The sequence below is a fragment of the Petaurus breviceps genome, unplaced genomic scaffold (genome assembly GCF_028583685.1).
Source record: "Petaurus breviceps papuanus isolate PSGF00001 unplaced genomic scaffold, PetGlider_PUasm1.0 176, whole genome shotgun sequence".
Lineage (NCBI taxonomy): Eukaryota > Metazoa > Chordata > Mammalia > Diprotodontia > Petauridae > Petaurus > Petaurus breviceps.
The window spans coordinates 8,198,786-8,205,012 of record NW_027185771.1 but is presented as its reverse complement, the minus strand read 5'-3'; the positions used below and the strand labels follow the sequence as shown (position 1 = coordinate 8,205,012).

The following is a 6,227-nucleotide window of genomic DNA, read 5'->3' as shown; positions in this document are numbered from 1 at the left end:
AAGGAAGGAAGGAAGGAAGGAAGGAAGGAAGGAAGGAAGGAAGGAAGTAATAAAAGGATAACGCAAGATCAAGAGTTGGTAATTCTAATGTTTTTAAAGTCTGCATGGGTGGCCAGGTAGCACAGCGAGTAAGAGCACCGGCTCCACTGTCGAGATGACTTGTGGATCGAATCTGGGCTCAGACACTTATCACCCACCCAGAAACACCTGGCCGTGTAACCTTGAGCAAGTTACTTAACCCCAACTGCTTAGGGGTGGCCAGGTGGCTCAGCGAGTAAGAGCACCAACTCCAGCGTGGGATGACCTGGGGATCAAATCTGGGCTTGGATACTTAGCACCACACCCAGAAATAACTGGCCGTGTAACCTTGAGCAAGTTACTTAACCCCAATTGCTTTAAAAAAAATAAATAAATAAAGTCTGCATAGTGCTTTACAGACACCAATTCATTATCACAACAATCCTATCAAGGAAATGCTGTCATTATTTCCAATTTTTTTAAAATGGTTCCAGACCTGTAATTTCATATAAAGAATTCTCAGTGAGGAAAAGTCCCTCTACCAATACAGACTGGCATGAGCCCCAAGCCAGCCACATCAGAGGCCCTGCAGGAGATAAGGTTGGGGCAACACTTGGCACTGGCTCTAGTTCTGCCTATGACAGCCTTGCTTGGAGCACTGAAGGCACAGGGTGCTTATAGTTGGTGACCTAATAACTTAAGGTTATGTAGGTCTTACGTGCTCCACAAGCCTCCCACACATTATGATATATTCTATAAGGTTGGTAAAACATATAATCCAAGCAAATTGGACAGAGTGGTCCCATATACATCAAAATATAGAGAGCAGACCCTTTCATGATTGCAAGGAACTCACTGGGAACAAAGCAGATGGCTCCAAACTGGGCAGGAGCTCAACAAATCACAGTACGTGAATGCAATGGACACCAAAAATTCTGAGAAGCCCAAGAACAAACTCCTTCCAGACCACGCCAGCCAGGAGCTCTTTCTTCCTCCTCTTGTAGCTTTTAAACTACAAGAGGACTTTAAAGGACTTTTAAACGGGTCTTCAATGTCACTCTCCTTTTCAGTGACTGAGTAGCTGTTTCTTGCCCATAGATGCTCGCTGAACAGAGAGACGACTGCCTGGCCAGTGTCTCACAAGCTTCAGTGGCATCCAAGGCTCTCCACTCGAGGCCCCACCTCCCTCTTCAAGCTTTATCGGCCACATTTCCTCCAGCTGACAGTCTACAGATGATGTATCAGAATAGGAGCCTGTTTGGTGGACAGGGCACTGGAATGAAAAAGACCTGGGTTGAAATCCTGAGCCTAAAACAGTCACTCCACTTCCCTGGGAGTCAGCTCCTTCATCTGACACACCTCTAAGGTCCGTTCCAGCTGGACATCTCTGCTTCTACTCTGCAGCTCCCCTACATCCATGGGCCCTAGCTTACTCTTTAAAATACTTATTCTTATTCGACCTCTCCTTGGAGGCCCGATTTAAATGCCACGATTTTCCTATCCTCCCATCTACTATATCTCGGAGCTACCAAAGAAATCATTTACCTCTCATTACACTGGCAGATCTTATCACCCCAAATGGACTAACACAAAGGACTTGTTCTGTTCCTTCTTACTCCTACCTTCAAGTTTAGCTTTGACATCAAACGCTCCCATGGTCTTTGAATTACAACCAGGAGTGGTTTTTTAAAGATAATTTTTAAAAAGAACAATCTTTTTTCTGTCAAGCATGTCCTACTGGTCCTTTCTCTGGGACCCATCAAAGCAATTTCTGTAAACATGCTTCCCCTCGACAGAAACATGGTATGTTAGAGATTACAAAAACAAACAAACCCACAAACATGAGGCATGCTTTTATCAAACATGGTCAAACATGGTGATTAATTTTGTTTGACCGCACTTATCTGTTACAAATGATGGCTCTTTTTTTGGGGGGGGTAGGGGGGAATTATTGAAAAGTGACAGTACAACATTTATAACTTTTTCTTTCTTTAAATACTATGTCACCTTTCCTAATTCTACGGAATTTGCCAGATTTGAGGTCTTGGGCTAGATGAGGACTTCCATACCAGAAACAAGTCCTACATGGACAAGGACAGGATTAGGAATGGGAACTGGGGGCTCTACTAGGTGCTTGTTTACTGACTTGCTGGATCACCTCTTTCCAGTTTCTTTTTGGCAATAACAAGGCAGGGTGACATCTGTTAAACATATGTAAAACTTCCTGGGTTCTCTTTAAAATAAAGACAGCCTTGCAAGTAAGTCATTGTGGAATGGGCAGAAATCAAAATTAAATGCTACTTGTGGGGAAGATAAAAATTTGAGTAAATAAAACATGTCCTCCTGGAAATCCCTAGAAGAAATAATTTTACAAGTTCTAATAAAGACAAACTCTTTTGGAAGGGTTCCTCTTCCTTCAACATTAAATATTTTTAAATACTAAATAAGCAGCATGTTTGTACCCAATTGCAATTTCTTGATGGGTCTTTTCTAAAGTTTCCTGACAACTCATACTTGCTATCAGACAAGGTTTTTATTTTTTTAAGGTAATGGCTACATCTTAAAGTTTCCCTGAAAAAAATTAAATCAATGTCCCATCCTGCTAGATCGAGTATAATGAAAGAAGGACTGAACGTTTCCCACTGCTCATCATTAACAAAGCATTTTCAGGCAGCTTGGGTACTAGCTATGCAAAACCTCACTTTTAATTGTCCAGCTCCCCCCCACCCCAGACATTTGTTCTTCTCTGGCTTTATACCCCTGTGCCTGCTTCCAGTTCATGAAGTTCATACAGGCTACTTCAGAGTAGATACATCTTTCTTCATGCAAAACACTTTTCTGCATTCTTTTTAGCAACCTGGTAATGAATGCATCAAAGGGTGGCCACAAGTGGGAGCCTTACTTGCACAAAACTAACCTACCAGAAGTTGTGTTTCACAACTGCTGACACCAAGCCACAAATTCAAGTGCTATACGCTGGTATTTTTAAAGACTTTGTTAAGGGTAAGATAGACTCTTTAATCAGAAGACCAATGGGAATACATCAGAAATATTTGGTTGTGTTGTATCACAGAGTTATCTAGCAGCTAGGCAGTATAGCAGATAGAAGGCTGGACCTGAATTCAAATCCAGCCTAGCTATATGACCCTGGGCAAGTCACTTAGCATGCCCATGGGTGAAATAGTTCGGTACTGATCACCAGGGGTTACTGTGAGGATCCAAGGAGATAATTTGCAAAGCACTTTAGAAACCTTAAAGCGCTATACAAATCCTAACTACTATCTTTTTAGGTCTTCATACAGGCTTTTTCAACTTTAAAAAAGTTGGAAAATTTTAAAACTTTAAAAATTTTAAAAACAAAAAGAAACCCAACCACCACAATTACATGTCAAAGGTCAAAAACCTCCAGTGGCTCCCTACCTCCTTTGGAATAAAATATCACCTCTGGATTGTGGCACTGTAAACCTGTCCATTCACGGGGCTTTCACTTAGCAGTTGTGGCTTCCTAGCTTAAAGTAGCTGCTTACCTAGCCTGGCTCCCCCTAGCAGTGATCTGGTGGGCACAACTCCCTATGTCTGTCTGCTGAAATCCTTCTCTTCCATCAGGGTCCGGATCTGTCATCTGCAGAAGCTCCCCTGCTATTCTCTAGCTTCCAGCTGTTTCTTCATATGTCCCTCTTCTTTATGTATCACGGCCACATAGGACATCTGTGTACTTCGACCAGACCCCCAGGCCACATAAATTGTACACTACTTAAAGGTGTAGAATCTGGGATTTTCCATCTTGGTATTTCCAGGGCTTTGAAGGAAATCAAAAGCACTGGATCGTCAAGGGGTGCACAACCAAAGCAGTCAATCCTAAATAGATGGCTTTTTTAGGGTGCTGGGGGGTCATGCCTTGCAACTGGACCTGCAACTGCTAAGACCATAGAGTCAACACTGCAGCTGAAGAGCCTTGGAATTGACAAAGAACCTAGGTTGAAATCTCTGCTTTCTCCCCTTGTGACCTGAGGCCACCTGTGAGACACTGGACAAATCATTTGTATAGGGATTTACACAGAGGTCTGCCAAGTGATACAGCGGATAGAGCATTGGATTTGGACTCAGAGCCCCAAGTTTAAAACTGCTCTATAATACTAGCTGTGTGACCCTAGAGCAGTCACTTAACTGCCTTCTGTCTCAGTTTCCTCATATGTACAAAGGATAATAATAGCACCTGCTGAGAAAATGAGATTTGTAAAGTGCTATATAACTGGTTGCTATTATAACACCTTCCTTTGAATTTGCTTCCTCATCTATAAAATGAGAGGATCAGACTAAATGACCTCTAAGGTCCTGTGACCAAATAAAATCTATGTATCATACCGTACTCACACCTAATACGGCACCTAGCTAGAATGAGATCCATATGACCTCCAGAGAAAAAAGTCCATTCTGCCTGGGAAGGGAGTAAGATGTCTCACTTTGAGCACTGTGTTCTTTTCCTGCCTTCCACCAATTCCTTCCAAGAAAAATACTAGGATCTATGACTTAGTTTAATTTAGAATAATTTCTAAGACTCTGCTGAGACAAGAACGTGGATTTCAACAACCACATATTTTTTATCCTTAAGTCCCAAGTTACCAATTCCAGACTAGCCAGTTTAGAGCCTACCACCTCCCTCATGGCAGAAGAACAGGTAGGAAGATTAATGAACAAATTCACTGTCCTGGGACTTCTTTTCCAGGTACGGTAAGCACCATTCTCCTCCACACCCACCCCACCTACCTCTAAAACAGAACAAAATATTCTGCAGCCCTAAAAGTTCTCCAGAAAAAGTTTTCCCCTCTTTAAACAAACAAAAGTCACCAGTACCATATATCACATAGTAAAAAGCCCACCAAGACTGCCACCAAGACTTTTTCTTCCAGAAAAAGGGAGTGGAGCCCTACAGCTGCCTTTGGCAAGGTAAAAGAAAAAACCAGGTTTATAGCCTTGTTCTTCAAGGAGGCAAATGAGGTGATTGACTTGAGAGGCAGGGAATGAAGAATGAAAATTCCAGATAGAGAGCAAAGAGAGAATAAATGTCTTAGGGAAGCAGCAGTATCCCACACATTTTAAGGGGACTGGAACAGGACAAAGGGTTAAAGAGAAAGGGCCAATCCACGACTATGGATCATTCCTTGGCATGGAAGAAAACCCAGACTGAGCCAAAGGAACTCCTTCCATTCTGCTTGTTATTGCCTATGGCTGCCGCCATCAGAATGAAGGCTCCTGGAGTGGCAGGGGCTCCCCAAACAGGATTTACATGGCACTACCTGACCCCCTCTAAGAGTTTAAGTAAGCAGTTGTGGACTGACTGTTCCACCCATCAGATACTTCAGCCATACAGAACTATGTGTCTGAGGGACAGTATCCAAAGGGTAAAGGGTTCTTTAATCAGACCAAGGACGGGGTCTAGGAGTGGAATCGTGTGGAGTGGGAATCCTGCACATGGGCATCTCATGGGAATGAATATCCATGGAATAGGGGGTGGGATAACAGGTAAAATGCTTACTATGGGGGGGTCAATAATGAGTCAACTAGGATTTATTAGGCAGGGAGGAAAAGGAGTCAGTCATTCATCTGAGCATTTAATTAAGCTTTACTATGAAGGGGATCAGTGGGTCAGTGATCTGGTAAGCATTTATTATTGGGGGGAGTGGATGAGTTGTTCAGTTAGCTGGCCTTTATTGGGAGCTTTCTGGGTGAAGGAGGAGGGGGGAGAGAGGGAGAGGAGAGGGGGAGAGGAGCAGAACAGGGAGGGGAGGAAGAAGGGGAAAAGAAGGGAGTAGGAGAGAGGGAAGGAGAAGGAGGAAAGAGAGGAGGGAGAGAAAGGAGGAGGTGTAGTGAGAGGAGAAAGCGAGACAGGGAAGGAGGATGGGGAGAGAAGGGGAGAGGAAGAGGTTAAGAGAGAAGAGAATGAAGAAAAGAGGGAAAGGGAAGGAGGAAGGAGAGGGGAAGAGGAAGGAAAAAGGGAAAGGGGAGGAAGAGCGGGAAGAGAAGGGGAGAGGAGGTGGGAAGAGGGAGAGGATGGGGAAAGAGAGGAGGAGGGGGAAGGAAGGCCCTCAGTTGGTGGTCGGCCAGCCAGTCAACATTGATTCGGTTCTTGCCGTTGTTTAGGGAGCCTGTTAAGTCAGTTGGTTCTTTAGCTGCCTTTAGCCGGCATCTATGAGGCACTTATGTACTGA

The 6,227-nt window shown here is 43.7% G+C and overlaps 1 protein-coding gene across 1 annotated transcript in view; it reads right to left on the bottom strand.

Annotated features, from left to right (window-relative positions):
- The window catches only part of SLC7A5 (solute carrier family 7 member 5), a 59,389-nt gene that overhangs the window by 51,728 nt on the left and 1,434 nt on the right, over positions 1-6,227 (bottom strand). The window lies entirely within an intron of this gene.